At 41.2% G+C, this 16829-nt stretch overlaps 1 pseudogene; it reads right to left on the reverse strand.

Moving 5' to 3' along the window:
- The window catches only part of LOC119866504, a 55661-nt pseudogene extending 39814 nt beyond the window's left edge, over positions 1–15847 (reverse strand).
- Positions 15848–16829: the final 982 nt, after the last annotated feature.

Below are 16829 nucleotides of genomic sequence, written 5' to 3' on the forward strand. Positions count from 1 at the left end.
CAGCCCTTGGGGGAGCTGGGGAGAATGCTTCTGTCTCCTCTCCAGGGGTTGTGGCTCCTCCTTACATCTGCTATGCCTGTTTTCTTAATAAATTTATTTTATTTTTTATTTTTAAAATATTTTATTGGTGTTCAATTTGTCAACATATAGAATAACACCCAGAACTCATCCCGTCAAGTGCCCCCCTCAGTGCCCGCCACCCAGTCACCCCCACCCCCCACCCACCTCCCCTTCTACCACCCCTAGTTCGTTTCCCAGAATTAGGAGTCTCTCATGTTCTGTCTCCCTTTCTGATATTTCCCACTCATTTTTTCTCCTTTCCCCTTTGTTCCCTTGCACTATTTTTTTATATTCCCCAAATGAATGAGACCATATAATGTTTGTCCTTCTCCGATTGACTTACTTCACTCAGCATAATACCCTCCAGTTCCATCCACGTTGAAGCAAATGGTGGGTATTTGTCGTTTCTAATGGCTGAGGAATATTCCATTGTATACATAAACCACATCTTCTCTATCCATTCATCTTTTGATGGACACCGGGGCTCCTTCCACAGTTTGGCTGTTGTGGACATTGCTGCTAGAAACATCGGGGTGCAGGTGTCCCGGTGTTTCATTGCATCTGAATCTTTGGGGTAAATCCCCAACAGTTCAATTGCTGGGTCATAGGGCAGATCTATTTTTAACTCTTTGAGGAATCTCCACACAGTTTTCCAGAGTGGCTGCACCAGTTCCCATTCCCACCAACAGTGCCAGAGGGTTCCCCTTTCTCCACATCCTCTCCAACATTTGTGGTTTCCTGCCTTATTAATTTTCCCCATTCTCACTGGTGTGAGGTGGTATCTCATTGTGGTTTTGATTTGTATTTCCCTGATGGCCAGTGATGCAGAGCATTTTCTCATGTGCTTGTTGGCCATGTCTATGTCTTCCTCTGTGAGATTTCTCTTCATGTCTTTTGCCCACTTCATGATTGGATTGTTTGTTTCTTTGGTGTTGAGTTGAATAAGTTCTTTATAGATCTTGGAAACTCTTTATCTGATAGGTCATTTGCAAATATCTTCTCCCATTCTGTAGGTTGTCTTTGAGTTTTGTTGACTGTATCCTTTGCTGTGCAAAAGCTTGATGAAGTCCCAACAGTTCATTTTTGCTTTTGTTTCTTTTGCCTTCAGTGGATGTATCTTGCAAGAAGTTACTGTGGCCGAGTTCAAAAAGGGTGTTGCCTCCTCTAGGATTTTGATGGAATCCTGTCTCACATTTAGATCTTTCATCCATTTTGAGTTTATCTTTGTGTCTGGTGCAAGAGAGTGGTCTAGTTTCATTCTTCTGCATGTGGATGTCCAATTTTCCCAGCACCATTTATTGAAGATACTGTCTTTTTTTCCAGTGGATAGTCTTTCCTCCTTTGTCGAATACTGGCACAAGAACAGACACATAGATCAATGGAACAGAATAGAGAATCCAGAAGTGCCCGTTTTCTTTAAGCTGCCTTTCGCTTCTTATTGGCTGGTCCCTTGGAAATCCAATTGCTTTTATTGTTACCATTTATTTATTTAGATTTTATTTATTTATTCATGAGAGACCTAGAGAGAAGCAGAGACACAGGCAGAGGGAGTAGCAGGCTCCATGCAGGGAGCCCGACGGGGGACTTGATCCCGGGTCTACAGGATCAGGCCCTGGGCTGAAGGCAGTGCTAAACTGCTGAGCCACCCGGGCTGCCCCATATTGTTACCTTTTAACATTAACCTTTTATTGTTGAAATTACTGTATGATTTCCTCTTCCCTGATTCTACTGCTTTGGAAATCTTCCTAGTTAGATGATTAATCCCTGATCATTGTGCAACAGATTTCTGGGAAGTTGAAAAGGGAAGAAAACAATGACAAGAGCATGGAATGGGAGGGAAACAAAGAACCGGGCCTCTTTCTTTCTCAAAGTCACTGTTTCTGATTTCGGGTCATTTGTCACAGGATGTTGTTAGTCACTTTTATTGAATTCTGATCTGCAGTTGAAACCAAACAAAGGACCAGCGAAAGATCTGTCCCTGGATTCCACCCTCCGCTCTCTGCTTACCTCTCCTGAGCTGTCCTCGTCGCTCCCAAACTTCTGTCTCTAGCTCTGATTATTCTCCTAGGTCTCCCAGCCCCACATCATGAGCCTCCTGTTGGCAGTTGCAAAGTAGACTATAAAACTGTGATCTCCGTTCAAGTCCCTACTCTGCCACTCCTGAAGGTGACCTTGGCCTCTGTTCTCCCACCTGTAAAAAAAGGGATGCTGGGCTTCTCTCCTGGAGCTTCCTTGATGATTGCATGGGCTAATATGCACAAAGGGCGGAGAATGTAGTTGGCCCATGGTGAGCTTTGAATAAATGAGTGCTTTATTGCTGGACATTTTTCTTCTAAAATTTGCAATCATCATATTTACTCTGCTTGAATCTGAACTGTGTTGATTAATGACCCCAGTCATCTGGGTCTAAAAATACAGTGTCTGCTTTCTTCCTGTCTCTGTCCTCCCTATCCAATCTGTCTCCAAACCAGAACATTCCTTCTTTTCAGGATCTCTTAAACACCTCCTTCCTCCTAGCCCCTTTGTCACTGCTTTGGCTTACGCATGATCTACTTTAGTAGAGTTCTATCATTCTCCCCCCCTCCACCCATCCTGTATTTCATGTCCCCACCCCTGCATTTTGTACAGTATAGGAACATTACTCCTTCTAAATCCTGACTAAATCCTCCTAAATTCCTTTGCTCAGCCATCTGCTTTCTTGCAGTTGTCTCCAGGACACTACCCAGACTCCAGCATGGTGTGAAGTGTCCTTCATTCTCTTGTGTTGACTTGTAGCTCTAGTCCCTTTTCCACCAAAGTTTCACTCCAGGTAAAGCTCTTTGTTCTGTTCTCCATATCATTGTACTTTTTGTTTTCCTTATTCCCTTTCTCTCCAATGAAGCTTGAAAACCTCTCTCCAGTTCCTGCCCTTTCCTATTCCTGCCCATCCTGTCCTATCCAACCATACCCACCTCCCTTCTGACAACCTTGGAGGAAAAGGATTATTTATCCCGTATGCTGCTTTCTGTGGGTATCTTTTTCCACAGCTTCCTTATTTTCCCAAGTTTCACTGAGCATTCAGCAAAGATTTTACAGACCTCTGGCAGCAGAGACAGCTTTTCAATTTTGTTGTCATTCTGCAGTGCTTCACCCATTCTAGGTGTGCTGTACAAATTAGGTTGAATTAAAATTTCCTCTGTATCACATTGAATTTTAACCATTGATTGAAAGTCATTCCCCTCAGTATATATTAATTAGGTAATTTTACCTGCTGTCCTTCAAGCAATACCCATTACTACAAGTTGTGGAAGAAAATGAAATGTGAAACTGGGAAAATTGTACCTGTTTTTGTTTTCCCTTTACAAGTTAGGGAAAGGTAGCCAACATTGGAAGCATTTTAGTCTGAATCGCAGCACACCTGGGCACTAGAAGGCAGAACTTGGAAATCCCTGGTGTTAGGTACAGATTTTTAAAAAGTAATAAAAAAGGAGGGATCCTTAATTGCAGAAAACCTATTTAAAGTTATGAGGTAAAATGAAATGGTGCCAAAGAATTTTGGACTTGTGGTAGCAGAATCCTTTACATTCCTAATGAGACAGTAGGGAAGTTGTGTCTAGAGGGCTTTACATTTGCATCCAATAAACCATTGACTTGAGGGCGTTCTACATCTAGAAAGTTCCCATTTGTAAACATGAACATAATCACTGGCAAATGAGAAGCATCTTGAGCAATATTCCTGTAGACAGGAGGAAAGGACCCTGGGTTCTTGCTGGCTGTGAACACAGTGCAATGAAAAGTATTCTTAGTCATTATTTCAAAACAGATAAAGCCTGGGGTAAATCCCACCTCTATCAGGCCCTTGGATTTACTCTTAGGCTGGCAGACCGTGTGGATCTTCAACTTCCTAAAGGGACAGAAAGGTACCTGTGGTGATTTTGATTAATGAAATAACACCAGGTAATTTCCAAATTGAGTTTCATTAGAGGCTTAAAATTTTCATAGGGAAGTCTAGACTTGAGTGATTATTTTGCAAATCTAAATTACTTACTTTTTGTTTTAAATGGCTTCTGTGCTCAGTACGTACCAATGATGATGCTGACAACTGAGTTTAGAAAAGTTTTAAAATTACACAGATATTTGATAAAAAGTGGGGCACTCCAGAGGCCTCTGAGTGGCTCAGTCATTATGCCTCTGACTCTTGATTTCAGCTCAGGTCTTCATCTCAGGGTCATGAGTTCAAGCCCTGTGTTGGGCTCCATGCTGGGTGCAGAGCCTACTTAAAAAACTTTTTTAAAAGTGGGGCACTCCAGTGGAAATCCCAGCATGTAGCATTTGTTTACTGGACTAGGGCCATCTCTTTGGTGCTGGGAGGCAGCTGGAGCATCTACCACCATGATGAGCCCCCTTCACTTTCACCAGAGGAAGAGACCCAGATTCTTTCATGTATTACCATTGAACTTTATACCTGTGGGTATTGGAATTATGAATGGCATGGCAAGACTTATAAAAGTCTTACTAAAAACCTGATGACCAAGGAGAAGATATCTCTAGCAGGCATTTGAATTTTTTTCAAGTATGGATACGTTGATCATAGTCATGAAATTCAAGCATACGCGTTGTCAAAGATGGCTTTTGGAATAGGACTTAGGCTCATTAAATAGATACAACAAGTAAAATATACACCGAAAACACCTAAAGCACTCATAAAATGCAATCTTATTGCTAGGGATATTCAAGGAAAGGCTCCTGCAGGATATGTTTGGTTCTAGGACTCTGGTGCTCAGCCCTGTCCTGTAACCTTTTCATCCCTTAGCTATGTAGGGTGAAGCTATTACTTTATAACAACTCATTATTTTATCTGCCCATTTGATACAGAGCTGAGCACTAGAGATAGAGGACTAAAAGGAGTTCTTCCCAGAAGAATATGGTTATGGGGACCAGTCACTAGAGTACAGTGAACTAAACACTAAAGAGGAGACATGTACCAAGAGCCATGGAGTATAGAGAAGGGAGGTGAATCAGAGAGGGGCTCCCAAAGGAGATGACACTTACGGAGGCGATGTTAAGTCAGTGACGGCCTGAGGACTTCTATGAAATTAGCTTAAAATTAAGTAAAAGCTACAGAGATTTATAGAATCACCTGGAAAGACTTTAGAGGTTATTTCTTTATTTTACAAATGGGGAAAGTAACTCATAGCCACTTATCCAAGGTCACATAACCACTCCCTCTTAGATCTCTACTGAGACTTTTCTCTCTAAATTCTATGCTTAGGAATCCAATAAAATGACATCTGTTCTCTCAACAGCTCTATTTCACTACCAAATATTTTCTTTGTAGAAGAAAATAACTAAATTCAGTAAGCATTATGGACAGAAAACAAATGTAGTCTTGGGTTGTATATTAGTTTTCTCTTGTTGCTGTAACAAATTACCACGGACTGGGTAATAACATAAATCTATTCTCCCATGGTTCTGGAGTGCAGAAATCAAGGTATCTGTGGGGCCATGCTCCCTCTTAAACTCTACACTCTTCATTTTTCTAGCTTTTCTGTGACTCTAGGCATTCCTTGGCTATATTGCTCTAATCACTTCTACCATCTTCACCTTACCTCTTCTGTGTGTAGAATACCCTCTGCCTCTCTCTTATAAATACTCTGGTGATGGCACTTAGGCCGCTCACATGATCTGGGATAAACTCATCTCAAAGTTCTTAATTCCTTAATTTCATCAACCTCTGTGAAGACCCTTATTCCAACTACATTAACACTCCCAGGTTCTGGGCTTTAGGATGTGAATATATCTTTGTGAGTCCTTCTTCATATCTCATAGGGTGCCTTAGTGGTTGTGTGTGGGGGAGTAGTGTGAGAACAATGCAGGTGCTAGTTCTACTCTCTTTTCCTCAAGCCTAGACATCAGCATGATTTATACATTCACTTCTGAGCCCCACAAACTTGAAGAACAAGGAGAACCTGGGGATCATTCAGAAGTAAATAGGATGGTAAAGGGCCTTTCCAGGAAAGGACAATGGGACATTTAGTAGGGAGAAGTGAAGGCTCAAGGCAGCAGGATGGGGCACATGAGTGGAAATACTGAATGCAGGTTGAGGGATGACCTCTGTGAGTGAGGCTGGAAAGTGGCCCGTGGCCTTTGTGTTTTTGCCGAAGTGGCCTTGTGAGGTAGAGTCCAGAGGAGAAGTTGGAGGAATGGACTTTGAGATTCCCTTTGGTCTCTGGTTCCTGTGATTCCAGAGGGTTTTCATCCATTAGGGAGCTCAGCTCATCACCTTAGTTTCAGGACAGGGACTGCATGCTGGCAACTTTTGGATGCAAAGGTATTTTCACCTGTTCTGGGAGAGTTATGGAGCCATCACAAATTGAGAAGAGAAAAGCAACAGTATTCAACATATTTTTTGCAAAAGTCTGTGACCATTTAAATAGGTGTATTCACTGAAGAAAGGACTCCAACATGAAAGCATTAAATACATGAGGAAGTGCTTCTGTACTAAGAACTGCCTATGGCCAAAAATGATTTTTCTAGCATCACTGGAGAAGTTTTAAAAGAATGCTCTCCTGAGAGCATAAACACTTTCAAATAACTATAGAATAATTTACTGAAAACCTATAACTAGACATAAAAATACAACTATATAAAACTATATGTAACTATATATATGTGTGCACATACTTTTTGCTCTAAAGATCCTCAGTGTAGGTCTTTTGTACTGAAAGCTGCACAGATGTTTCTGCGCATCTATCTTCTCCAAATAGAATGACTCATTCACCATATGCCTGGCACTTGGTAGGTCATGGTGTCCCCTGTAGCAATAATTTGGAACCATTTCTGTGTTGTCATTCTGGCCACAGATTGGAGGACAATGGGGAAGTAAGAGGTCTTGGATCTTGGCTAAGAGACTGTTTCTGAGTGCCCCTGGTCTTGGTCTAGAGGCCAATTTCCTGTCCCCAGCTGACTGCATATTTGTGTGGTTGTATTGGGTGAGATTGGAATTTTAGCTGTGGAGAGATGAACAGAGAGAGGAGCAGCTGTCAGCAGTGGGTAGACGGTCTCCTAGGATTACCTGGGTGTCCAGCAGTGTTCCAGCAGCATTACTATATCTGCACAAGAGTCACCCACCCCTGGAAAAGGTGTAATCTCTGAGCCCAAGGAGTCCAACTCATTTATTTGCTGAACTTCTTAGTGAAGGATTGCCCACTTTCAGGTAAGTAAATAAAGTCTAAATGTACAGCCTGAGCTTTTCCTAAGTGTACTCAGCCTTTCCTGAGCACACCTTCAAGTGAGAGAACACTACCATCACCCCAGAGATTGTTTTGGTCTCCTCCAGTTCCTGGACACCAAGAGTGATCAGTTTTTTGACTTTCTGACAGAGTATATTAGAACAATCTTACCTGTTTTTGTACATTATATAGATGGAATCATGCCCTAGGCACTCTTGGTTGTCTGGCTTTTCTGCCCGTGTATGCTGTGACATTCAACTGTGTTCTAGTGGCTGTTTGCACATTCTCCTGCAGAAGAGGAATCCAGTGGTGAGTATACCACAATTTATCCTTTCTATTATTGATGGAGTGGTCAATTTCTCTGTTGATGGCCAAGTACTGTTCGTTCTACTCTTTGGGTTGTCTCCGGTTTGGGGGATATTACAAAAACTATAAACATTCTTGCACATGGTGAATATCTATACACATATCTGTTGGCTACATACTGAAGAGAGAACTTGCTGCCATGGTGTAGGACTATGGTCACCTTTAGTAGACATGGGGGCCTTACATTCATGGGGGCAACAGGGAGACCCCTCAGCAACACTAAATGTAAAGGATGTGAGGACAAAAAGTAAGTTTCATGAACTAACTGCATTCTTTTCCTTTCTTCTTGCACAGAGCTTTCCATCCTTTCTGCTGCTCTGATTTTTGGGCACTTACACACTGTGTCAGGGGCTGGACATGCAGTCATCTTGTTCAATCTTCATGATAATCCTAGGACTCTCGTACTACTTCAAATTTCTATTTTACAGATGAGAAAGCTGAGGCTGCTAATGACAGAGCCAGATTCAAATTTGACTATTAACTCATGTATATGCTACTTTAAAAAACCCCATGAGTTTAATTCCTTAAGACAGTCCAGGGGGAATAAGCCAGTGGGTTGTCATCTGTATACTTTCCTCCCTCCATTCTTAGACGTGTTTATGTAAAGATGAAATAGGATTAGATCAGTAATTAAGGCACATGTCAATTTTTAAAGAGAATTAAAACCATGACGTGAGCCCATTGGGACTTTTCTATCAGTCTATTTTCTTTCCAGCCACCATCCAGTTTTCTACAAACACTTTAGGATGATGGACATTTAATTATCACACCAATTTTATTGCTCAACAGTGCATGGGTGAAAGGGAGCCTTCACCTGCCCTTTGCACCTTTTAGCAAATTTGCCTTATGGTGTTTTGAGCTGGGAAGTGAAAAGATAATTACCTATCTAATAGAGTTTATAAGAATGAGTGCAAATATTTCAATGGCCTGTTTATGAAACAGGCCACTGAGATTTCAGGAGTCAGGGAAAAGTCACACTTTCCTTAATGCAATTAAAGTAGAATTATGCTTTAAGCTTGTTTTCTGTTAAAAGTTTATAAAATTTAACAGGTTGTAGTATCCTGCAATGTATCATACTGCATAGTAGCACCCAGATATTACTTACAAATGGAATGTATGTAATTTAAAAAGGTGGCCGGGGTTTATAGGAGAATCTTATGATAGTATAGTCCAGTTAATGGACTGCCTGGGTATGGTATAACCCAATCAGAAGAATGTCTCATTTGGCAGATGTGATCTAATTCCCTGGCCAAGAAACAGTTGTGGGCCTGCTGTATACAAAGCCCTATACTGGGAGCCCTGGAGTCTAGAAAGTGAAGAAGAAACAATCTCTTCCTTTAGGAGCTCATATTGCCTTTAGAAAGATAAGTGTGCAAACAACTAAAAGTAATATGAGGTACAAGAGTGTTGTACTAATGGAATCCTAAGGATGTTAGAATTTCTGCCCTTCCAGCACCCCTTTCCAGGGGAAAATGCCCCACTTGCATGGGTAGGGTTTTCTAGCAACAGATCTTGAGAAAAGAGTGTGACTGCAGGTAGTTCATTTTGGAAGGTGATCCTAGGACCCTGCAAGGAAGTAGGAAGAGAGACCTGGAAGGCAGCCAGTAAAGGGTGTTATTAAGCAAATAAATGATTCTGCTGGGCAGGTCTGGGACAGTGTGATAAACAGCCTGCATCATTATCCCAACAGAGCTCTAGAGCTGGGCTAGTTACTATTAGTCATTGGTTGAAAGTTTTGATGGGGTACCAGTTCCCCAGCACATCTGACCTTCTCTATGAGGCAGCCAGAGAAAGCTCTCAGGACAGTGCTTTAGGTGCTGGCAATAGGGCACCATTGGATTGGTGTGCAAAGGAATGGTGGGAGGAAGGGAAATGAGCAGGGTGTCCCCAGCAGATGGGCTTGTCTTAGGACACCACTCAGTGGTGTACCTAACCTAGGAAGAGGCAACATTGGTGGGGTGAGAAAATGGGCTTCTCTGGGAATGTGAATAAGTGGCAGAGACCTGTTGAGGTGGCACTAGACATTAGTCTTCCAGAAGGGTGGGAGCTAGAGTAGGGACCACAAAAAAGATAGAAGGCTAGGAGAAGGTGGAATGTGGGCAGAGAGAAGAGCTTTGCTGAGAATGTCAGTCTATGGAGGGAAGCAAGTGATGGAGGAGAGAGAAATAGAAGGGATGTCGGGAGAGTCCAGGAGATCTTGGGGAGCCAGCAGCCTTGAATCCCCAGTTGATGGTTTGAGTCTTCATGTGGCTTGGCTGCCCTTTATTTCTTGTCCTAAGAAGCTGTGAGACTGAAAACAGTGTCCCCTGGTGCACATCTCCTTTACCTAAGCTACCTGGGGAGGGTTTCTGTTTTTTGTAGCTGGTCAATCTCTAACTAGAACCATAGTGCCAATGCTGCCAGCACAAGGAGTGGACTGGAAATGATGTTTGTCAGTGTCTGACATCTTGTAAGTAGTCAATAAATGTTGTCATAATTTGATATCCTTATCTAAGAATTATGGTCTAAGAGTAGCTAGCTATTCCAGGAGGATGTAGAATGAATAGGATACTGTTGTTACTCAAATGAGAGCCTGAACTATTAGTGTGACTGAGAAGGAGGGAATGAGTTTGTTTTAGGATTACTGGATTGGGAGGAACAGAAAACCCAATTCAAATTAACTTAAAATATAGAGAGATCTAGGTAATCTAAGTGGAGTCCAGTGGGAAGCCTTCAGGCAAGGCTTGATCTATCAACAGTGTCACCTGGCTCCCTTTTCATATTTCCAATCTTCTTCAGGTGGGTTTCCTCCTAGACTGGCTGCCCATGAGGTCACAGGATGATCACTGGCAGTAACCAGTAGATAAGTGTTCTCTTATCCATCTAACAGGAGAGAAAGCATTCATTTCAGTAGTTCCCATGGAACACTGAGAATATTCCTTTCCCTGGTGCTTTCATCAAACATCTCACATTTCATTGGTCTGAACTGGATCTTGTGCTCACTGTTTATACTCCTTCCTGGGGCTGATGGTGGCCAAATCCACCTAACTGAACAGCATGATTGGGAAATTCAGGGTCCTGTTGGGAAGGGGAAAGTGAGGAAGGGGAGGGTGGTGGGATCACAAACCATTCCAGGAGTTAAGACACATTTCCGAAGGATCCTCATGAGTATGACATGGGAACAGATTGGCTGGGAGGGAAGTGAGAGAGAGGTGGAAGACAAAATGCAAGTTTCCAGCATGGGCATCTGGTAAACAGATAGGTTATTGACTGATGATAAAAACAGGACAGGTTTTGTGGAGAGCAAGTAGGGAACAGGCTACTTTGTTTAACTTTAAATGTATTGATTTCTAGTTATCAATTGATCACTCTCCTTGGTCACAAAATATCAGATTAATTTTAATCAATGGAATGGACATACAAACCACCCTGAAGAAGTGCTTTGTATCACTTTTGAAGTAGAAATCATAAATATATGAAGAGATGAGGTGTTCATGTGCTTTCTATTTCAAGCTTTCAAGGGCTTGCAATTTTAGAGCGAGTGTCCATTGGCACCTTAGCGTGGTGTTCCTCAGGGGCTTTTTGGCTTGCTCCTGTCAGGATTGTGCACACATTCTCTGAAAGGCTCAGGCTTTACAGAGATAGCAGGAACAGAATAGGTCCTCTGGGCGGATCTGTCCCCACAGTGAGCATTCCCTCTATGCCAATGGAGCTTTGGTATGGGGCTTTTGAAAACTGAGTGCTTAATGTGTTCTCATAAATCCTTATGTGGCACCTGAATGGTCTGAAAAACAGATTCTGCTTTGTAAAGGACCAGAGAATATATTTTTTTCAGTAGGTTGAAGTCCAAGGACATTGGACTCAAGTCATGCGGGGCAAAGAGCCCTGAACTAGGAATCTGAAGTCCTGACTGTAGCCCTGGTTTTACCACTGACCAGCTTACTGGTTTGGGCAAGACAGACGAGCTCTCTATGCCCCACTTTTACTGCAACACAGCAGCAACGAACTGGATTTCTACCGTATTCTATCTCTCAAGTGTGAAGGTCTATAATTCTAGTGCTTTTCTTAGACATAAAAACCTCACCTAGGAGAAGGTGAGTGATAAGTAAATGGGAGATATGGGCTGTTTGACACATATACCACCAAAAAAGAATGAAAGGGCAATATGGAAAGACATAGCCCTTATGTTCTTGGTAAGTTAATAGCACAGCAAAATTACCATGTCTGTATCTATCTAGACATAAATAGATTCATCAGCCAGCTGCTAATGGGTCTGAAACAAATTTTCAAAATTGCGTACCTGAGAAGCATGTTATTTCTGAGGACACGGAAAGGTGCTCATTACGAAACAGTGATGGAGGAATTATTACTAGTATGAAGTCCATCTCAGAGACCACACTTTTTTTTTTAAGATTTTATTTATTTATTCATGAGAGACACAGAGAGAGTGAGAATGAGAGAGAGAGAGAGGCAGAGACATAGGCAGAGGGAGAAGTGGGCTCCATGCAGGGAGCCCCACGGGGGACTCGATCCTGGGACTCCAGGATCATGCCCTGGGCCAAAGGCAGAGCTAAACCACTGAGCCACCCGGGCTGCCCAGAGACCACACTTTGATGCAATGTGCTTACAAGGCTCTTGTTAAATCACTCAAATTTCAGGTGTTATGTAGAAAACAGTCTCTTAAGTTGTTTCTTCCTCCCTGTTTTTTGATTATAATATGGCTCCTGAATGGCTAATCTTCCCTGGGGAGAGTCTCTCATTACATACCCAACTTGAATGTTATGCAGATGGGTATAAGACAGTTAATGGAAAAAACATAGGTTGCCACACCCTTGGGCGTGATTAATCGAATAACACTAAAGACATTGTTGAGTTCATGAGTTCATGAGGTTATGTATAATTTGGATGTTCATTCTTGCCAACAACAAAAGATATAGAAAGTAGAACTCTTCTCAGGCGGTATAGCTGGTTGAGATCAGAAGCATGCATTCTGCAAAGCTCGCATTCGCAGTATCAGTAGTTCTAGACATCCTTGCAGTTGTTAGGTGAAATGAGAATGCTAAAAACTAGAGAAAATTCAGTTCATGATGATTTTGTACTTGAAGCCTAAACTCTGAGCAACTGAAGTCAAGACAGCACATTCCTGACAGCTATCATGAAAAGCCCAGTCTGAGGAAGAAACCATTGGAGCATTGACCAGACTGATGATGTAGATCTTTTTCTTTCACTCATTCACTCATTTATCCAATTTGATGCATTCAGACGTACTAGGTTTGAGTTTTCCCTAGCACGTTCAGAGGGAGATGACACATAGCTATAAAACAGCTACTACCCTTTGGTGAGGGCATGTCCAATGGCACAATAGCGTCCAAGCTTCTTGAGAGTTTATCCTAGGCTAAGCCATGTGATTTCCATTTCTCAAAAAAGGGGCAGAAACTTACAGAGTCCTAATTGCTTGTCCCAAATCACACAATTAGAAAGCTGGCAAAGCCAGGTATTTTTTAAAAAGGCTTTTTGTAACATTCTTTAACAAGATTTTTATTCATGAGAGACAGAGACAGCAGACTCCCTGCGGGGAGCCTGATACGGAACTCAATCCCAGGACCCCAGAATGACGCCCTGAGCTGAAGGTAGATGCTCAACCACTGAGCCACCCAGGCGTCCCTGTAACATTTTATTATAGAAAATTCCAATTCTCACAAAAGGAGAGAAATAACCCACGTTATTTATATAACCCATATATTGATACTAATGTGGTGTCACTCAGCTACAGCAATGATCAGGTTATCTTGTTTTATTTATACCTACCATTGGATTATTTTGGTAGCAAATACCATTTCATATATAAATATTTCAATGTGTCTCTAGAAGATAAGGGCTTCAAAAATCCCTCTAATCCTATCTCCCCCCATTAACAGTAATTTCTTATCAGCAAAGGTCTAGCATATGGAGTCCCCATTGTCTCATACTTTAAACTTTTGTTTAAATCAATCTCTAACAGGGTCACATATTGCAGTAAATTGATGTCTCTTGTCTACTTTAATTCATGGTTTTCTCTTTTATAAATTGTTGAAGAAACCTATAGAATTTCACTTGTGTATTTCTCTTATTTTCTTCCCACAGGGAGCCACTTTCAAGAATTATTTAGTCTAAGATCTTTTCATGCCTTACATATACACATATACAAAATATGTGCATTTTATGTGTAAATGTGTATGCCTTGACAATCTCTGTGTGTTGGAGGATACAGATCCATATAATTCTTTTTAAAAATTTTTTAAAATTTTATTACTATTATTTTTTTTACATTTAAAAAAATTTAAATTCAATTTGCCAATGTATAGTGTAACACCCAGTGCTCATCCCATCGAGTTCCCATCTAATCCTTCTAGGTGCTCTATGGTAATTCCATGGGGTGAGGTCCTATGCTACAGTGTATTCCAGTGAGGCACATTTGAAAAAATTTTTTTTTTAATATCTCTAACTCTGGCTATGGAGCATAGTGGGCAGGCTCAAAATCTTTCTGTTCTGTTGTCATGGAAGTAATAGAAATAATAACTGTTAGAATTTGTAGAGGGCTTGATTTCTTTACTAAATAATTCTATACTAAATATTTTCATAACCCTTTTCTTGTAGAACTTTGTAACTTAATTAAAAATATTTCTCTTACTCATTGGAAAGTAGGTTTGGTATAGGAATGAAAATTCTATTTTGGAATTATTATTACTCCAATCTATTTTAAAGCATTTGTCTGCCCAGCTTCCAGGGGCAATATTAGCAAGAGTACTATTGGTGGGGCCCTCTTGTGAGAAAACTGTATTGTCACCCAGGAGCATGGAGGGCAATGGGTCAGGCAGTGAGAAGTATGAGCCAGAATCAAGGGGACAGAGGCAAAGGTTGGTCATTTTGGTAAGAGTCAAGGAAGGAAATAGCTCGCCCTTGGTGATTATAAAGACGCAGGAAAGTTTATCATTTCAGAAGCCCAAACTGGGAAACTGAGGCCGGCCCTGCCTCTCTTCTACTCTTACTGTAGAACTGTACCCCCATTGTAATCCCCATAACCCAGAGTCTCCGATGCTATCACCAAGATCCTGACAGTACCTTCCATGTGCTAAGAAGAACAAGAGAAGTCAGTCTAAATTACTGAAAACTCTGAATGGCATCCTACTAATATAATAATGTAATAGATTGAACCAGATGAGATGGTAATATGTCTATTTTTGACCTACAAAAATGCCAAATTTGGGGGCATCTGGGTGGCTCAGTGTGTTGAGCATCTGCCTTTGGCTCTGGTCATGATCCCAGGTCTTGATCTCAGGGTTGGGAGTTCAAGCCTGGAGTTGGGCTCTATGTTGGGTGTGGAGCCTACTTAAAAAGTTAAAAAAAAAAAAAAAATCTGTATTGCCCTTTAAAGAAATTACCATGGTATCATTATATTGTACACCCAAAGCTAAAAAAGTCTCCCACTGCATATTAACTATACTGGAATTAAAATAAGATTAAAAAAAAAAAGAAACTGCCATAGACAAAAATCATTTAAATCAAACTCCCCCAACAGTTGATGGGAATATAAGAGCATTTTAAAAAAATTCTTTTGAATAGACAAAATTCTTGAAAATGATGGAAGTATGCTAAGTGGAGTAGTATTCAGACTTTTTTAGAGACATGATTAAAAATGTTTCAGATGATGATAATGTTGAGGCCTGAAATTGCAGAAGAGGTGAGAGGCAGTTGATGTGAAAATGGGACTTGTGTATCAGAACACATTTATGTCTTAATGACGTCTCACAGGTAGTGTGAGAAAATCTACCAGCCTATTGTACTTTTTTTTTTTCTTTTCTTTCAGGTTCTGGTTTCCAAGAGCTGTTTTTATCCTTCTATAGACCCTTTAAGTCTATCTTATGTATATGGAGTAGCCTCAATCCCCTGACTTCGTCTCTTTCTCTTTCGACCTATTGTCTATGCTACAGTCAGAATGACTTTAAAATACAGTTCTGATCACACTACTCCCTGGTGATGAGGCTTATCCATACCCACACAATAAGGCCTAAAGCCTTAATATCTGAATCCAGGCTTTTCATCCTTTGCAGTAGAGAGGTATGAAAGAGCCTGGTCTCCAGAGCCAGACGGCCTGTAGTGTACGCGTGAAGAGCTGAGGAAAGTGCTGCACACAAGGAACACTTAGCTATGAGGATGATCTGGCTCTGGCATATTTCCCATCTCCTTTCCATCCTCAACCCCTCATGTCATCTGTCTTTCTAAGCACTCTCTAGACACTGAGTATTTATTACTCACCCCTCACGACAACCCACAGAACTGAGTTTTTAAAATCAACTCCTATTTATAGTGAGCTCTGGGGCTCATATCGTATTGGGATCAGTTGGTACCCTTTTAAAAATGCTGATGCCTCATCCCACACCTATTGATTGTGGTGTAATTGGTTTGGAGAGGGACTCAGGCATTGGTTTTTATTTTTTTAAGCCTCTGATTGATGCTAATATGTGGGTAGAGATGCAGCATTCTGGGTTACTTTAGAGAACTGGCCCAGTTCTTTTTCCCTCTGTTGGACTTCTGGGAAGAGAAGTTCTAAAGTCTTGTTCTGAACATGACCTGTATTATCCTCCACTTGATATTTTGTAGGTCAAATCCTTAATGTAGGAAATGAGTCTGAGTTTTCATTTTCCTCTGGGTCTTTGGAGGGAGGCATGGGTAACAAAAAATGTAGTTTCTTACCATGTCCTTCAAGAAAAAGTCTGGCTATTTTTCTTTCCTGAGAATTTCAGGGTCTCTGAGAAAGATAGTTGAACTTATGAAAAGCAGCAGTTCAGGAGAAGGAGAGATTGGACTTGTCCCTTGGGAACAGAAGACTGTGTTGTGTGGGTGCTCTACCCTGGAGTTACTGTCCTTCATCTCCAGCCACGTGAGAGCCGATGGTGTCCTGTGGTTCTAAGCTTTGGGAAGGTTGCTGACATAAGAGCCTTGTGCTCAGGGGGGGGGGCCTTGTGAAATTAAGATGCCAATTCTGCTTGGAAAATGCAGTTAAGATACTCTGTATATCCAAAATAAGATTCCCCAAGTCAACAAATTGTTTTTCTTTCAACTGTAAGATTTATTATTTTATAAAAAAAGTTGAAACAGGGACATGCAATGATGATTACTTACTGTATCTGAAAGAGAAATTACATTGTTTTCAAGTTTATATCAAGAGAAGTT

Source organism: Canis lupus, chromosome 28 (genome assembly GCF_011100685.1).
Source record: "Canis lupus familiaris isolate Mischka breed German Shepherd chromosome 28, alternate assembly UU_Cfam_GSD_1.0, whole genome shotgun sequence".
In the NCBI taxonomy this organism is placed as follows: Eukaryota; Metazoa; Chordata; class Mammalia; order Carnivora; family Canidae; genus Canis; species Canis lupus.